We start from the raw sequence: 19447 nt of genomic DNA, 5'->3' as shown, positions 1-19447 counted from the left end.
GACACCTGTCCACAACCTCAAACAGTCACACTCCAAACTCCACTATGGCCAAGACCAAAGAGCTGTCAAAGGACACCAGAAACAAAAATTGTAGACCTGCACCAGGCTGGGAAGACTGAATCTGCAATAGGTAAGCAGCTGGTTTGAAGAAATCAACTGTGGGAGCAATTATTAGGAAATGGAAGACATACAAGACCACTGATAATCTCCCTCGATCTGGGGCTCCACGCAAGACCTCACCCCATGGGGTCAAAATGATCACAAGAACGGTGAGCAAAAATCCCAGAACCACACGGGGGGACCTAGTGAATGACCTGCAGAGAGCTGGGACCAAAGTAACAAAGCCTACCATCAGTAACACACTACGCCGCCAGGGACTCAAATCCTGCAGTGCAAGACGTGTCCCCCTGCTTAAGCCAGTACATGTCCAGGCCCATCTGAAGTTTGCTAGAGTGCATTTGGATGATCCAGAAGAGGATTGGGAGAATGTCATATGGTCAGATGAAACCAAAATAGAACTTTTTGGTAAAAACCCAACTCGTCGTGTTTGGAGGACAAAGAATGCTGAGTTGCATCCAAAGAACACCATACCTACTGTGAAGCATGGGGGTGGAAACATCATGCTTTGGGGCTGTTTTTCTGCAAAGGGACTAGGACGACTGATCCGTGTAAAGGAAAGAATGAATGGGGCCATGTATCGTGAGATTTTGAGTAAAAACCTCCTTCCATCAGCAAGGGCATTGAAGATGAAACGTGGCTGGGTCTTTCAGCATGACAATGATCCCAAACACACCGCCCGGGCAACGAAGGAGTGGCTTCGTAAGAAGCATTTCAAGGTCCTAGAGTGGCCTAGCCAGTATCCAGATCTCAACCCCATAGAAAATCTTTGGAGGGAGTTGAAAGTCCGTGTTTCCCAGCGACAGCCCCAAAACATCACTGCTCTAGAGGAGATCTGCATGGAGGAATGGGCCAAAATACCAGCAACAGTGTGTGAAAACCTTGTGAAGACTTACAGAAAACGTTTGACCTGTGTCGTTTGACCTGTGTCATTGCCAACAAAGGGTATATAACAAAGTATTGAGAAACTTTTGTTATTGACCAAATACTTATTTTCCACCATAATTTGCAAATAAATTCATTAATAATCCCACAATGAGATTATCTGGATTTTCTTTTCTCATTTTGTCTGTCATAGTTGACGTGTACCTATGATGAAAATTACAGGCCTCTCTCATCTTTTTAAGTGGGAGAACTTGCACAATTGGTGGCTGACTAAATACTTTTTTTCCCCACTGTACTTCACTTGCGCATAAGAGGGAGGCTTCCACTACCATTGCTGGCACATGCGCAGATCAAATACACTGCTAGAACGCAGGTTAAGCTGTTTACATGTCCTAATAATTCAAAACATTGCACAGAAAAGCAGGTGTTTCTATCAGCGTATGCTTACTTCGATTTGACCTCACGCCGATTAAGATTAGCAGAGTAAAGTGTTCACATGACATCCTCGCCCTACTGCCATAATCAGTTTAAGATCTAATTGTTAGTGCTCATGTAAACATACTCAGTGTGACTTTGTCTTCGTGTTTCTTGGCTATTTACATTGTTTTGTTCACAATAATCCGAAATCTAGAAAAACAAAACCAAGAAACCGTTTTTTGTTGTTGGTGTTATTATGGCAAATAAATGTATTGGCTGGTAATAATTATGAGTGGCAGGTAATGAGTGGCTGGTAGATTTTTTCATCTACCTGCCACAGTGGCTGGTGGATCAAAAAGTTTGTTTTTAGGCCCTGTTCATAAACCATGTCATGGGTCGCTCCAAACCCACTCACAGGCATTTGTTTACACCTTGTTCAGTCATGTTACCTCATTAGCTTGCTAACAACCTGGTTACTTTACCAGTATATCTAAACATTTGAGGGCACAGTAAGAAAGGAAATGGGATAGCTTCTTTAGAAGATCAACGATAATATTAATTTAGAGCCCTGCATACACCACTCCCCTTGAAAAACTTGAGGTGTTGTGACGTCCTCTTAACCCTGACCTCTGACCTCTCTACTCTTCAGTGTGTCTGTGTGTAACAAACCTGATTTTGGCCCCTTGCCAGACACTGGGCCTGAGATGACTAGCTGATGTGAACAATAACTAACCAGTCAATCTCTACACAATAGAGAACAAACATGTCAAAACCAGAAGGAACACAAGTTTTGACATCTGGTCATGTACCCAAAATATTTTCTAATGTGAATGTCCAGAGAGGTCAAGTGTGAATGAATATGGTTTCTTTCACATCATCACCCACGTCAACCATTAATTACCTGAACAGGTGAATCTTGATTTCACCATACCGTTTGGTAATTACAAAATGTAGCAGCTCATTGTCTTTGGTGCATTTGGCATTTGGCACAGGTGCGGTTGTGAGATAGAAATGATTCTCTGGAAGACCTAGCTAAATGCTCAGTTATGCGTTGATTCATGGCCCCTGAGAAATGCAAGGTGGAATGAGGACAATGTAACACAGCTGCCAAGACAAGCAGTGTGAGTCCTCAGTCTAGGAAACAAAACCATTCTGCTTTGGTAAGGTCTGATACGCAGGTGAACTATGATAGGAAAACCACTAGACACGTCTTTTTCAACCTGATTGATGATGCTATTAGTATGAGTTGCAGACAGTATAACCTATTAAAACTATGTCTTCCTGATAAGTGCTCCATTATCATCACTTCATAACATTTTATAAGATAGCTGGTATGAAAATATGATTGATTTTATGGTTGTGGAAACGTTATCTGTTGTATGTTATTAAGGAGCAGGTTTCAATAGAATATGGTTCCTACTTTCATCTCCAGTGAACCAGAGATAGTGTGGAAAATAACCTTCTCGTGCCAGGTCAGTCCAGGCCACCAACAGGATATATAATATGTCACTTATAAGAAAAAAATGTTTTGGTTCCAGTTCCAGTTAGAAAGAACCCTTTTGGGTTCCAGGTAGAACCCTTTTGGGTTCCATGTAGAACCCTCTGGGAAAAGGGTTTTTACATTGAACCCAAAAAGGTTCTACCTGGAACCAAACGGGTTCTACCTGGGACCAAAAAGGGTTATTCTATGGGGACAGACGAAGAACCCTTTTAGGTTCTAGATAGCAACAAAAATTCAAAGTGTACAAGAAAGTGAACCAACTCTATACACAATGCCTTATCAACACTATCACTAGAGTCCCAAACATTGATCCTTATCCAAGACATTATGGAACAAATGACCTCCCTCTAACAATACATTAGGAACTAACACTGCAGCACATCTTGTCATTGTATTGCATTTGTCACAAAGTGTTTAACAAAAACCTGGCTGGACTCAAGTGCGCAGAAAGAAAAGCTCAGGGTGTCAGTGGCAAATAACAGCAAAGGTATGGAAGAAACCTTGAGAGGAACTAGACTCTAGAGAGCCCAACCTCAGCAGTACACCGTGTTATATGTATTTATAACGCATTGTATCATCATCTGCCTAAAGAGTCAGCTAAACTATGCCAATTTACTATTGGAAGAGCGCTGGCATACAACTGGTTGAATTTTGAGTGGGGTTATATTTCACAAATTGTCTGTCTATAATTTTGCAAGACTAGATGCAAAGCGCTACATTGTGTTGTCGGGTTTCACATTACCTGAGTCGTCCGCGCTCTGTTCACTAGACCTGTTGAAAGCGCTTCCTGTGTAAAAAAATTGAGCGATCACTTTCCAACGTCCTATCTATCTCCTAAAAGTCTGAACGTTTACTAATTTCCCCAATAGGCAATAGTAAAAACGATAAATAACACCACAGTTTGCGAATCTATTCTGTGAAGTCCTCAGTTCCGCACGAAGAGTAGGCAAACTTTCTTTTTGAAAACTGGGTTTCCCAAAGCACTGCTGCCAGCCTCGGTCTGTCGGCCCTCTCCTCCACCCCGCGTGGTTGTCCAGCCCCTCCTCCATCAGCGATAACCCAGTCTCTCATTAATGATGTACTATATGTACAAATAAGTACAATGTTTTTATGTACTAATAGCACAAACCCATGGCGCATCGAACTCCATCAATGCCACGCCCCTTCTGAATCCCTTAACTCGATGCTCTCGGAGTTTGCTGCTGATTTGGATGTAGTTGGCTATTTTACAGTGAAAGCAAGGTAAATTCTCGGATAAGAGATTAACAATAATCTAGTATTTTCTGTATTGACTGGGTTGATCAGTGAAGCTGCAGGTCTCCCCTCTACCGGTCACACGGAGAGCCACAATAACACCGTCACGTGTCCACAAACCTGGATGAGATGGGAGACATGCCACTTGATGTACCCTCTTAATGCACAGGTGAGGTTGTGGTGAGTGGGAGTCGGTTTTCTATGTACAAACAGTCTATTCAGAAAGTTTTCATGCCCCTTGACTTATTCCACATTTTGTTGTGTTACAGCCTGAACTCAAAATAGATTAAATCTTATTTTATATCACCCATCTACACACAATACCCCATAATGACAACGTGAACATGTTTTCACTTTGTCATTATGGGGTATTGTGTGTAGATGGGTGAGAGAAAAAAAACGATTGAATCCATTTTGAATTCAGGCTGTAACACAACAAAATGTGGAATAAGTCAAGGGGCATGAAAACTTTCTGAAGGCACTGTAGAATAGAAAATAAAATAATATGTTCCCTTATCAGTGCCTCCTGAAGAGACAGTAGGCATAGTATTTTTTGTCTTCTTTTTTACAGTAGCCTAATACATGTTAGAAAGGTAGCCTAATTATAAAGTAATAAAATAAGAATGAATCTGTACGGAACAGTTTATTTCCATGGGGAGTTGGATTTGTATGCCATCCAAAACACTTAATTTGCATGGGTAGGCTAGTGAGTGTTGTCCTTTCTATTGCACTGCTTGCCCTCCCATATGGTCTACCATAGGTGACCCCAACCCCTTCCCATACTGAAAACATATCTCGCTGTTCTCCACTAACTTGTTGCTGCACTTGTGTATACAAGGTCATTACTCATACTAGTGCCCATAGCAACGGGAGGAAATGAGAGGGAGTCCAAATGGAGTTCCTGCCCTTCCTGCTTTACCCATTAACTCAAATTGAGCAAACATGGAGTGGAGAACTAGTTTAGGCTACAGCTCATTGGCAGCAACAGCAGCAGTTGCAGTACAACCAGTATGAAAAATGAATGCACTCACTAACTGTAAGTTGCTCTGGATAAGAGCGTCTGCCAAATGACTAAAATGTAAAAATGTAACCATAAACAAATATAAAGCTATGATTCAGCTGAAGGAATCGAGAAATGTATGAAATGTAGACCAGAGGACTCAGCCCCTCGGATGAACACTTCATTCATCAAGGTTATTGGACTGAACCAGTTCTGCCATCTGCAGTCAAAATCACTAATCCCACATGTGCAACTGGACACAATAGATGACGTGACTGCATATACTGTATGACACATTGTTTTCTCAAATGCATCTCTTATACTCAGTACATGAAAAATACACTTTTAAATATTATTATTTTATAAAGAACATTAAAAAAAACACTTGCTGGTGCTTTAAGTACAATCAGACTTGCCAACTCATTGTATGAGTCACATTCAATAGCAACAATTTCAGTTCAGTCACTCATCATGAACTTCATTCGTTACAAGTCAAGTGCTGGTGTGTCAGATTGGTCTATACTGCCCCCATGTGTTCATTAGATTTCATCACATACTGGGATAAAATTATAACAAGATTGGGGTAGGTGGGCCCTAGGTGCAGATCTAGTCCCAGTTACCCAACACCAATTGAGTAAAGAGCTTGGGTGAAAACTGAAACTTAGATCCGTTTAACTTCCTCTTACACATCCATTGACGTTTCTTTTTTATGTTATCCACATATATGTGTCATACATGCACTGTTTAAACAACACTATGGTTCTCTATTGGCCTGGTTGCCAGTCTGTTTCTGCTTTAGCAACATTTTGGGGTTTGGTTGCAACATCACATTTTTTTTATAAAGTCAAGAATGTATGATGATATATTATCATTCTGATTACATTTACTCACATAGATTACATGTGAAAGACATTAGAATAGATTGTGGTTGTGGCATTTTCCAGACACATAAATGAGTATGCACCAATAATCAGATTTAACATAGTTCAGCCAGGGTTGAGGTCAGCTCGGCATCATTCTTTCAATAGCTGAGTGTTAGTTGAGTTAACAGTCAACTCACTAGGCTATCCTGTAGATGCAGTGAGGAGTATGAGTTATGGTCACAGCAAGAGAGTAGACCTATCACGCGACTGCCCTTCGCATGCTGGGGGAATAAAGCCACTATGGCCGGAGTTGCGTGTGATAACTGACAAAGATATTCGAGCGAGACGATTTGCTCCATGCTATTGACCTGGAAGCTTTTTATTCTCCAGACCCCCTGGTGTCCCTACTGTGGCAATGATGGACCACAACCCGTGGCCTTCTTCATTAGAAACTCTGAAAACAAACAAACTAACTAAACAATAACAACAGCACAAAAGAGGGTCCCGGGACAAAACCCCCTCTCTTTCTGCTGTGGCTGGTTGTGTTCTGTGAAATCACGTCATGGGCTACGGTCATCCAGCACCAAACAGCAGGAGGCAGAGGACCAGAGACGGGAGGCACAAAGGACCCAGAAGGAACCAGGCGCTGTGAGCAGGCCTGTTGGCACTGCTGGCAACAAGGCCCCAGAGAAGCCTGCTCATAGGGTTTTATGGACTGGAAGAAGCAGGTGTACCATCCAGCAGCATCCCAGATCATCCCATGCACCATTGCATGGTCTATGACTAGTTTCAAGTTTCAGTTTGAAGTTTTATTAGTCGTATGTACAGTATACGCATAGTATACTTCTAACCTGTACCCCCGCACATTGACTTGTACCGGTACCCCCTGTATATAGCCTCATCATTGTTATTTTATTGTGTTACTTTTTTTGTTTGTTCATTTTTTACTTTAGTTTATTTAGTAAATATTTTCTTAACTCTATTTTCTTAAAACTGCATTGTTGGTTAAGAGCTAGTAAGTAAGCATTTAACAGTAAGGTCTACACCTGTTGTATTTGTCGCATGTGACAAATACAATTTGATTTGATTTGATACATCGTCCAACAAAAGGATTATTGCAGGTTCGTTCTCGACAATAAGATTAACATGGTCAACCCTTGTTCCTGCCTGATCACTGCCTTGTTACCAGCCCTACTCCAGCCCCCTCTCCAACCCCTTTGTAAACTAAAAGCCCCCCCCCCCCCCCCCCAACCCTTGACCACTACAGCTAGGCCATCCCCTGACCCTGTACGACCCCCATACCCCATCCTCTCTCCTCGACATCCCTGCCTCTTATTTCTACAAGGACATCATTACATTTGCCTTCCAAGAACAACAGCTTATGGTTATTTTTACTTGAGCAAATTCAGTTCCTACTTGAGCAAATTCAGTTCCTAAAGCTCTTCTTAACCTCTCAAAAACACATGGCTGGAAAGTCACACAAAACGTGTTTGGTTTGAGATGGTGGCCTGCTATTTAAGTTGATTCATTACCTAAACTTAAAGAGTGTAAAAGCTATCCCTGTCTCTCTTGGGGTGCTGTACATTTTTATTTATAGAAGAGGGAAAATAACATTTCCCTCCTCAACTTTAATTGTTCAGACTTATTATTGACCTATACGGCTTTTCTCTTTGATCAGACAGCATGGTATAAGTGTATGAAATATATTGATGGTAACCAGTTGACCTCTGACCTAAAGGTCACGTGTTTCATTCATGCCCCTCAAGTGGTGGTAATCCCAACTGTAGACATGCACAATATACCTTGGCTGAATAGTGTTATTCACTTTGATACGCAATGATACATTATTATGAAAACATAATATTTGCTTTATTTGTGTGTAAGCATGCAGAAAGAGAGATTATGCACACACAGCAAACAGGTTAGAGGTAATTTAGGCTGCGTTCACACAGGCAGCCCATTCTGATCTTTGTTCCACTAATTGGTATTTGGCCAATCACATATCTTTTAACATCATATCTTTTTCAGAGCTGATCTGATTGGTCAAAAGATAAATTAGTGAAAAAAAGATGAGAATTGGGCTGCCTGTCCAAACGCTGCTATGTCAAGTGTATGTCAATAGTGGAGGTTATGGGACTAATTAACTGCATAAGTACTCCAGGGCAGGGGCTGAACAACTGTTTTCATCCAGGCAACATAAGCCTAATCACGTAGTTAGGAAATCCCCACTTTGCAGCAGCTTTGTAGACATGTGTCGATTAGCCTCACAGTCACCTCAAAATAAACAAACTTTGAAAGCCAAGGCCACATAAGAAAGTAAAGTTAACCAACAAACAATAGAAGGTGAAACAGATCTATTAAATCTACCAACGCCACAGTCATGGGTTACTTTCCAACAGGATAATCTTCTGGTAGAGGAAATGATGTAGCATAATGAATGTGACATTCACGTCTTATGATTTGCATTGCATACAGTTAGTTTCAGGAAGGCGTAAAACCCAGAAATTATTGTGATGTCACAAAAGACCTGACTAGAATGGGTCGGTGTTCAAACTATTCAGTCAACAATTCAAAAACAAACTATTTACCATGACCATACAAAAAAGCCCCTATTACTCAGGTATAAACAACCCAAAGAAAGAAAGCTGTGGTGAGATAATTGTTGATAGCAGGTTGATTTTTCTTTTGATCCTTTGTATCAGATCAGATTTCCAGACAGAAAAATCGAATAATATCTATTGCTTGGCCAATTGATCCCTGACCAAAATATTAAGTTATTAATACGTTTTATTATGAGCTAAATTAGTGGCATTTGAAAATGACCTAGCCACATAAATACTAGTGGTTGGGATAGAGAGGTCTGACCCTAATTTCCTGATCTGGACAAGGGTTTAGCTGTGAAAACACTCAGACAAATAAACAAAAGCTAATTAATTTAGGACTACACTCCTCTATGGCAGGACTTGACAGATTACGGAGAAATATTTGGCATATCCCCCTAAATCAGATTAACATGTTGCAACTTTGACCAGTGAAGGGGAAAACCTCTGACCGCTCAAACGAATGAGTAATTCCAGATTATTCGAGCAGAAGTAACATGCTTCAAATGGTGACTTTGCAGCACAAAGGAAACACTTAAGATACAGTGGGGGAAAAAAGTATTTAGTCAGCCACCAATTGTGCAAGTTCTCCCACTTAAAAAGATGAGAGAGGCCTGTAATTTTCATCATAGGTACACGCCAACTATGACAGACAAAATGAGGAAAACAAATCCAGAAAATCACATTGTAGGATTTTTTATGAATTTATTTGCAAATGATGGTGGAAAATAAGTATTTGGTCAATAACAAAAGTTTCTCAATACTTTGTTATATACCCTTTGTTGGCAATGACACAGGTCAAACATTTTCTGTAAGTCTTCACAAGGTTTTCACACACTGTTGCTGGTATTTTGGCCCATTCCTCCATGCAGATCTCCTCTAGAGCAGTGATGTTTTGGGGCTGTCGCTGGGAAACACGGACTTTCAACTCCCTCCAAAGATTTTCTATGGGGTTGAGATCTGGAGACTGGCTAGGCCACTCCAGGACCTTGAAATGCTTCTTACGAAGCCACTCCTTCGTTGTCCGGGCGGTGTGTTTGGGATCATTGTCATGCTGAAAGACCCAGCCACGTTTCATCTTCAATGCCCTTGCTGATGGAAGGAGGTTTTCACTCAAAATCTCACGATACATGGCCCCATTCATTCTTTCCTTTACATGGATCAGTCGTCCTGGTCCCTTTGCAGAAAAACAGCCCCAAAGCATGATGTTTCCACCCCCATGCTTCACAGTAGGTATGGTGTTCTTTGGATGCAACTCAGCATTCTTTGTCCTCCAAACACGACGAGTTGAGTTTTTACCAAAAAGTTATATTTTGGTTTCATCTGACCATATGACATTCTCCCAATCCTCTTCTGGATCATCCAAATGCACTCTAGCAAACTTCAGACGGGCCTGGACATGTACTGGCTTAAGCAGGGGGACACGTCTGGCACTGCAGGATTTGAGTCCCTGGCGGCGTAGTGTGTTACTGATGGTAGGCTTTGTTACTTTGGTCCCAGCTCTCTGCAGGTCATTCACTAGGTCCCCCCGTGTGGTTCTGGGATTTTTGCTCACCGTTCTTGTGATCATTTTGACCCCACAGGGTGAGATCTTGCGTGGAGCCCCAGATCGAGGGAGATTATCAGTGGTCTTGTATGTCTTCCATTTCCTAATAATTGCTCCCACAGTTGATTTCTTCAAACCAAGCTGCTTACCTATTGCAGATCCAGTCTTCCCAGCCTGGTGCAGGTCTACAATTTTGTTTCTGGTGTCCTTTGACAGCTCTTTGGTCTTGGCCATAGTGGAGTTTGGAGTGTGACTGTTTGAGGTTGTGGACAGGTGTCTTTTATAGTGATAACAAGTTCAAACAGGTGCCATTAACGAGTGGAGGACAGAGGAGCCTCTTAAAGAAGAAGTTACAGGTCTGTGAGAGCCAGAAATCTTGCTTGTTTGTAGGTGACCAAATACTTATTTTCCACCATAATTTGCAAATAAATTCATTAAAAATCCTACAATGTGATTTTCTGGATTTTCTTTTCTCAATTTGTCTGTCATAGTTGACGTGTACCTATGATGAATATTACAGGCCTCTCATCTTTTTAAGTGGGAGAACTTGCACAATTGGTGGCTGACTACATACTTTTTTTCCCCACTGTAGCTAGCTGGGTCAATAAATGTTTTTAATTTCATCTGAAGGGTACCATATACATTTCTACATACTGTACCAACCTACATACTCATTTACATTTACATTTTAGTCATTTAGCAGACGCTCTTATCCAGAGCGACTTACAGTTAGTGTGTGCATACATTTTCATACTGGCCCCAAGGAATAAACTGAAGTCACTGTGTGCGAGTGTGAAGTCACTGTGTGCGAGTGTGTGTCTGTTGCCTGTGAGGAAACAACTGGGAACACTTTGCCATTTTGAACCATTACGATGATAACGGCTATGTATGAGAGGGGATCTAGAGAGGAGTCCCTGCTATTGGGAGAAACTGCTTAGTGTTAGGGAGACGACACTGCATTGGGGCCACATGGGGAGAGCAGTGGTGGGGAGCCTGCTGGAAATCCCACCACGCAGTGAATGAACAGAGCATTAATCATAGGGAGTGCATGAAGGAACGAGGCTGCAGATATACAGTCAACTGGGGAGTGATGCCGTTGTGTTTCTCAATGGGTAGGTCTGGATGTGGGAATGCTTGTAGATGCATTCGATAAAAAATGTATGTCGTTCTTCCCAGTGAGTTCCACTCCGAAGCCCACTAGGTGTTCAGCAAGGTGTGGTGAATAGGAGATAAATACATAACTCACTATGGGGAGAACGGCAGAAGGATCCCCTTTGGCCAAGCTATATTCTACTGCTCTATCACGTTAAGTTGAGAATGAAAATAATTTACTTAAAACATGTTTATGAGAGAAAATCATCATAGATTGGATAAACACCTAGCACACTTCTAATCTGCCTGTTTCTTTGATTTGGTTTACAAATGAGACATTTCATTTGATATACTGTATGTCATTCAAGGAAAATAGAGCAATTGTTCTAAAGAACCTGTGGTAACAAAAAACAAACATTGCATAAACCAACTTTTAGCATTTGACCAAACTGTGATCTTTGTGCTTCAGAAGGTAATCTCACAGCAGAGTAACCAGTGTAGCCTAATCTATTATCCAAGCTTTCGTATTAAAAGGGATTAACAAAAACATTGCAAAATGTCATGGTAAAACTTTAATTCACCCAGATTAGGTTTTTGGAGCTGACACACAAGTAAAACACAGGTCCCCAAGGCCTCAAAGATTTGTATGCGATAGGCGTACATTGATATAGGCCTCCACAACCAGAATATGGACAAAAAAAGAGGCTTGGTTATTAATAGTGTCATTCATTGTAAAATGTGCTAAAATACAAGAGTTTTCAACATTTTTTCAATAATTTTAGGTCTTGCACTAGAATAAAGCATTTTTTCGAATGTTTTATTGTTCACCCATACATGCTTTTACAATCTGGCACATTCTGAAAAAAATACATTCTTAGTGCTCATGCGCGAAAAACATAAATTCCTTGCACCACTGGTGGACATTACACAAAATGTGTTAGCTATTTAGTAAGAAATTATGTATTCTTTTTATTATTAATGTAAATCACTAACAACGGTGTTAGGTTGCTTGTAATGGATTCTGCTGGGTCTGTTAGCTAGCCATGCTAGCTAGCATGCTCTTGTTCACCCAAGAGAGTTGGCTCATCTAAATTGGGCTAGCTAACACTAACATTAGTTAGTCAGTTGGGTCTCGTCTTTATTATGTATTTGAAAGTATTAGCTAACTATCAGTAATGGTAAGTCAGACAGCATTTGGTAGTCGCTAGCTAGGCCCTAGAATTGAACGACTAGCTATGTTGACAGTAACTGAAGCTAGCTAGCCTGCTAGTATCTTGATGATGAGGAATGCAAGCCTCTGGACTGATTTGATCCGATGTTTTTGCATGCATGTTGTTAATGAGGAATTATCCTTGTCTGTTTTCTTACAACCCACTCTCTCCTGTGGGATTTATGCATATTAGCGCTAACGTTCGGCATACCCAATTCTGATGTTAAGTTTTAATCAATTCTAGGCTTCACTGACTTCTATTATCCTATGGGACAACAGTGATGTGTTGAACAAAGCCTTATTAACCAGACAGTCCACATCACACTGAGTTGACCCTCTGACTCATTGTGTCATTACATAGTCATGGACAAAGGTTTCGTACCAGGTAGGACCAGTTCGGTCACAGAGGAGATGGAGGGGATATGTGTGATGCCAGATATGAGTAGCATCAAGTCGGAACACCTAGGTGGGAGTGCGGACAACACAGGTGCGCAGAACGTGGCCATGGGGATCAAGTTCATCCCGCCCAACCGCTTCGATATGAACGTGTGCTCAAGATTCGTCAAGTCACTCAAAGAGGAGGACAGCAAAAACATCCAGGACCAGGTCAACTCCGACTTGGAGGTGGCTTCTGTTTTATTTAAAGGTGCCAACTAACTACCAACTGTTGACGCACTCATTCGTATTACAATGTGATTTCCATATTTTACCTTAGCCCAAAATGTACTCTTAAGGTGCCTACCGTTACTCCTGAAGGTCCAAGGACCTTTTGTTATTTTCAGAGGTAGACTGGCTCTGGCAGCCAAAATCTCCATCTAAACGTGAATCGATTCTCAATCACGATACGGTTCTAGAAACATAAAGCCCTTTACTTTAATATCACATTAAAATAATTTCACAACTGCTAAATATAACCGGCTTTATCACAGTTACAGCCAACAGTACTTTTCACTGACACCACGTTTCTGGCGGCATTCTTCCGTTACACACAGGTGTTGGGAGCATGCTAGAATCTAGATAGCTAATTAGCACAGGTGGTCCCTCGGTCTTCCGCAAACACGCGCTGTAACTTGGAGAAATGGCCATGTGGGAACAAACTCTATAAAGGTATTTATGAATGTACAATTTTTTACAATTCTTATTTCTCACTGATATGAAAGGTAAGGTTCAAATGCTTACAAAACCTTAGCGCAAGTGATGCGTGTTAATGTTCAGGCCGAGCGTTGGGGCTCTTAACAAAACTCCCCTGAAGAAGATGCCTTCGCGTCGTCCAATGATTTATGTGTAATGTAATGGAACTAAGAGTCATGATCATGGGAAAATTTGACCCCAGATAAATCAGGAGGTATTTTACTGCTCAATTGTTTGATGCTGTGTCTCTTTTCCCTCTTTCAGCCGAGTGTAATATTCAGACGTCGCCCTCACCGGGAATACAAGTGCGTCATGTTTATACCCCGTCCACCACCAAACACTTCTCCCCCATCAAACAGTCGACAACACTCACCAACAAGCACCGTGGTAACGAGGTGTCCTCCACTCCTCTTCTGGTCCACTGTAAGTACCTGAGCTCACCCTAAGCTAAAGAATGTGCTTTCTTTATTGTTCAATGTACACAGACTTCTAACATGTCTTCTGCTTTATTCCAACCCCTCTGAAAGATAGAGGTCGGAGCAGTGGGCATCTATATGACAGCTTCCATCCTAGATTTGTCACTCATCACTTAGCCTCAAACATAACTACCACACAATACGTACCTGAATCAAACATTGAATGATGGCTGCTTGACCTCTGACCTATGCGGCCTTTCCAGCCCTGTCCATTCACCAGCTGGCAGCACAGGGAGAAATGGTTTTCCTGGCCAGCAGGATTGAACAAGGTGAGGATGTCCTCAGGGTGGAGTTGTATTGGTTTGTTTGTTGTTATATTGATGTTGTCGGGTTCCTTAGAACCATGCAGTCAAACATACAGTGCCTTCGGAAAGTATTCAGACACCTTGATTTTCCCCACATTTTGTTAGGTTACAGCCTTATTCTAAAATTGATTCAATAGTTCCCTCATCAAATCTACACACAATACCCCATAATCACAAAGCAAAAACAGGTTAAGAAATTGTTGCTAATTTATAAAATAAAAACTGAAATACTACATTTACATAAGTATTCAGACCCTTTACTCAGTACTTTGTTGAAGCACATTTGGCAGCGATTACAGACTTGAGTCTTCTTGGGTATGACGCTACAAGCTTGGCACACCTGTATTTGCTGCACAGCTATTTTCAGGTCTCTCCAGAGATGTTCGATCGGGTTCAAGTCCGGGCTCAGGCTGGGCCACTCAAGGACATTCAGAGACTTGTCCCGAAGCCACTCCTGCGTTGTCTTGGCTGTGTGCTTAGGGTCGTTGTCCTGTTGGAAGGTGAACCTTCGCCACAGTCTGAGGTCCTGAGCGCTCTGGAGCAGGTTTTCATCAAGGACCTCTCTGTACTTTGTTCCGTTCATCTTTGCCTCGATCCTGACTAGTCTCCCAGTCCCTGCCGCTGAAAAACATCCCCACAGCATGATGCTGCCACCACCATGCTTCACCGTAGGGATGGTGCCAGGTTTCCTCCAGACGTGACGCTTGGCATTCAGGCCAAAGACACAATCCTGTCTCAGAGCTCTACGGACAATTCCTTTGACCTCATGGCTTGGTTTTTGCTCTGACATGCACGATCAGCTGTGGGACCTTATATAGACCGGTGTGTGCCTTTCCAAATCATGTCCAATCAATAGAACTTACCACAGGTGGACTCCAATCAAGTTGTAGAAACGTCTCAAGGATAATCAATGGAAACAGGATGCATCTGAGCTCAATTTCAAGTCTCATAGCAAAGGGTCTGAATACTTATGTAAATAAGGTATCTGTTTTCTATTTTGAATACATTTGCAAACATTTCAAAAATCCTGTTTTCGCTTTGTCATCAGGGGTACTGTGTGTAGATTGCAGTTTTCATAAAAAAAAACAAAAAACAATTTTAGGTTAAGTCTGTAACGTAACAAAATGTGGCAAAAGTCAAGGGGTATGAATACTTTCCGAAGGCACTGTAATTAACAGTCGTTAAGATAAGAACAATATGCACTCAAGAATGTCTATATAGGGCTTCACTGGTTGACTAGAAAGATGTGGAACATGTTACTGATTGCTTTGATGTTGTTGTTTGTATGGCTTTAGAGACAGTGATTAACCTGCAGGATGAGGAAGGCTTCACCCCCCTGATGTGGGCCGCAGCACACGGACAGATAGCAGTCGTAGAGTTCCTGCTTCAGAACGTAAGCACAATGACGTGTTGAGACAAATAACTCAGCAAACTACTTCATTCATTTGAACAACATGGTACAGAGATATGCAGCAAAATACAGTCAGATATTGTTTCAAAATGCACATACTACATAAAACAGCAAAACACCACAAATTGTTGAAATCATGTTTCGACTATTAGCAATGGGCCGTTTAGACCTGACTCTTTTCTCACTTATGGTCTCTTCTATGTTCTCTTCCTTTAGGGAGCGGACCCCAACCGGTTGGCTAAAGGCAGAGAGAGCGCTCTGTCTCTGGCATGCAATAAGGGATACACAGACATCGTTAAGATGCTCATCGGCTGTGGGGTGAACGCCAATGAATATGACTGGGTAGGAAAGTTAGCTGATTCAGGATTTTTACCTGTATTCTTGTGTATGGCTTTATGTAGACAAATGGATATGCATCCCCTAAATCAGTGATGTGAATGTGGTGACGGTGGTGAGCTTCCCTTTCTGGGGGAGGCTGCCAGTTGTTGCCCGAATGTGATGCAGTGTTTGTGGGTTGGTTTCAGAACGGAGGGGCTCCCGTGCTCTACGCTGTCCATGGGAACCATGTACCCTGTGTGGAAATCCTCCTGGGTAAGGACTGACTGGCTGGCTGACTGACAGACCTTCCACTCAGCTGATAGACTGTACTTATCAACAGCAGTGGCGGTTATCTGAAACTGACTTTTTTTATGTTAAATTATGTTTAGATGTAGGCTGTATTTTGGTGTAGACAGGTCTGTAATCTGTCATCTGATGAATTCAAACCTTTCCTGTCACAGAAAGTGGAGCCGACCCCACCATCGAGTCCGACTCTGGCTTCAACGCTGTGGCAATGGGCCATAGGAATGGTATACAAATATGCATCTCATACATATCATATTTAGGCTATATACTTCTCATCATGAAGAACAGGTTCAAATATCATGACTATATTTTCACTAAAGGGGTATTATACTCTATGCATACATAGGCTATGTAAAGCAGAAATATAGCAGTTCATTACGTCTTATGCCCGGTCTACTTTCATAAAGATAGATGGTGCAGACAGACTATTCTATTAACTACATATTGGAATATTTTTCAAGAAACACAAGGGTATATGGTGACAGAGTTCCTTCTAGTCAGTGTATAACAGTAGGCAGGTTTCACTGCGACATGTGTAATGGAAACAGCAGCTATAGGAGAAATGTTCTAAAGACCAACATTTATCTGTTCGACTGCTTGCTAAATAAAAATGTAACTACTGAACAAATATAAACACAACATGTAAAGTGTTGGGCCGTTGTTTCATGAGCTGAAAGCACAAAAAGCTTATTTCTTGCATTCTATTCATGCTGGCTTTCCCGGCCTACCTGAGACAGAGCCTGTATGCCCTCCCACCACCTGTCAGCAATTTGTTAATGCACAATTTGCCTAAATGGATAATGGAAACACTCCAACCACTTCATTTTTATTAGACACTAGATTTTTGCGAAAGTGTTATTTTTAGGTGTGGCATTACGTCCAGCTGTTTTTAATCGACACAAGACCGTTACATGGAAATGCACCGTATCAGGCAATTGTCACATCTATTTTCTATGTTGAAATTTTCACACAAAAATAATCGCTGGACAAGTTAATGGAAACATGGCTAGTAACCCCCGCTCTCCCCTACCACATCCTCTTACACAATCAGACTTTGTGGTTTGATACAATTATGCAAATGTTGCCAGCTAAGAATGATCACCTTCTGATTCTAACAGGATTCCGGTTCTGTTCCACTAGACCTGACTAGGATCAGTCAAACCAGGAAGTCAACTGTTTATGGTGTATGCCAAGGCTAGACATGTCATCTGTTATGGAAACAGATCCCACCCATTCAAGTCATGCTCAAACTAAACCCAGTAGCTGTCTTGGATATTTGTACTCTGGTATTAACAGAGACTTCATGTTTAAAATGGGTGTAATTCAATTATCTCCCAGCTTGAGGATAGCGTTCCTATGTCCTTTTCTTTGTCAATTCAGATTAAGTAACCTAGCTTTCCTATTGACCTTTAACCAACTCTACCAGATACTTGCCTTTTTGTTTTCATACAATACTAAAACTTTCAGATAGTTCCTTTTTTGTATTACTTCCACATCTCCATCTTGCATGATTTCTCTGTGAAGTGGTAGGTGATGGCTGAAATGCCTCTATTCTCTGATCAGTTCAACAGGTGATGGAGGCCCACCAACTAAAGCTGCTGATGGGGATGCGAGAATGACCAGAGCCCAGGGAAAAGCCACTAACCTGGGGAACACAAGGAGGGACTGCCTGGGAATGGAAATACAGCAGACGCCATAATGAAGAAAGAAATATGGCTGAGGACAATCGTGAGGCATGTCTATGAGACTGTCTCATCTGTTAAGCTCATGAAGCATGTGGGAGTATTTATGGATAGACAGGCATCCCAAATGTCTGTTTTGGGTAGACTCCCTATTGTGTTTGGTTTGTTACAATGTAAATAACTTCTGAGCTAAATGTAAAACTAGTGCATAAACCCAAACGTTTGCACTAATCATGCATAGATAATGGGAGATGTTTGTGAAAGTCTTGAGTTAAGTGCACACTTCATTTGAGAATTCTGCCCCTCATGAAAAGGGTATTTTCATAATATGCCATTTAACAGACGCTTTTATCCAAAGCGACTTAGTCATGTGTGCATACTTTTTTTATGTATGGGTGGTCCCGGGGATCGAACCCACTACCCCTGGCGTTACAAGCGCCATGCTCTACCAATTGAGCTACAGAGGACCAGCATAGTGGGTCAATTTCCGCAACAACTAAGAGCATTGAAGCGCCAGGCTCAACTTCTATGCTGTTTTGGTGCCCTTGCTACCACGTAAACGGCATGCAGCGAACCCGTGCACGTACTGTGTGTGACAGAGCAAAGTCTCGCATCTCAATATCAATAATTTCGCACTCTAACACTGCAGTTGTGGTGAAATGAAGTACATTGAACAAAAATATAAAACGCAACATGTAAAGTGTTGGTCCCATGTTTCATGAGCTGAAATAAATCTCAAATTTTCCATACGCACAAAAAGCTTTTCTCAACTTCTTGTGCAGAAAGAAACCTGCACACTGCTCTTTATGAAGCTTTACGTATCGGCCTCAAGGCCTTCGTCAGAGCTTTTTCAAAAAATACGTAAAGCTTAAAGTAGCAGTTATGCTAGCAAGAGCAGTGTGCGGATTCTTTTTTTCTCATCTTAAACTGTTACCATGCACCTGCAACAAAGATAGCTCAGATGTGCGAGTGCCTTTTGAATTCTCAACTTGTGCACACATTTATTTACATCCCTATTAGTGAGCGTTTCTCCTGCACAGTCATGTGAAAACCATAGATTAGGGCCTAATGAATTTATTTTAATTGACTGATTTCCTTATATGAACTAACTTGCTGGTGCTGCCTTTTTGTTACTGTAAATGAACCGTGTAAACCATCTTAACCAAATTTAGTGCACAGATCATGTCCCATTTATCTGTACAAGTCAAAGTAAATGCTGTGCATGTCGGCTCTAGCGTAAATTACCTTCAAGTCACATTGTCGGCAGTCCAGCGCACTGCTGTATAACATGCCTTAGGATGAATCCCGACCATAGGGTGCAATTAAATGTTAC

At 41.6% G+C, this 19447-nt stretch overlaps 1 protein-coding gene and 1 pseudogene across 2 annotated transcripts in view; one reads left to right on the top strand and one right to left on the bottom strand.

Moving 5' to 3' along the window:
• The window catches only part of LOC311100048 (rho guanine nucleotide exchange factor 28-like), a 132365-nt gene extending 128633 nt beyond the window's left edge, over positions 1–3732 (bottom strand). The window contains 1 exon segment of the mRNA XM_084140790.1: positions 3663–3732. The gene's annotated coding sequence lies outside the window, so the exon portion shown is untranslated.
• Positions 3733–12848: 9116 nt separating this feature from the next.
• LOC311099998 (ankyrin repeat family A protein 2-like) lies at positions 12849–19436 on the top strand (annotated as a pseudogene). Its single transcript has 8 exons — positions 12849–13131; positions 13881–14039; positions 14296–14378; positions 15693–15790; positions 16025–16150; positions 16333–16399; positions 16588–16656; positions 17996–19436. The product of its transcript is annotated as an ankyrin repeat family A protein 2-like (transcript).
• The last annotated feature ends 11 nt before the right edge of the window (positions 19437–19447 follow it).

This window comes from Coregonus lavaretus (genome assembly GCF_964263955.1).
Source record: "Coregonus lavaretus genome assembly, chromosome: 24".
Taxonomy (NCBI): domain Eukaryota; kingdom Metazoa; phylum Chordata; class Actinopteri; order Salmoniformes; family Salmonidae; genus Coregonus; species Coregonus lavaretus.
Note: the sequence above shows the minus strand (reverse complement) of the source record. Positions and strands in the feature narration are given on the sequence as shown.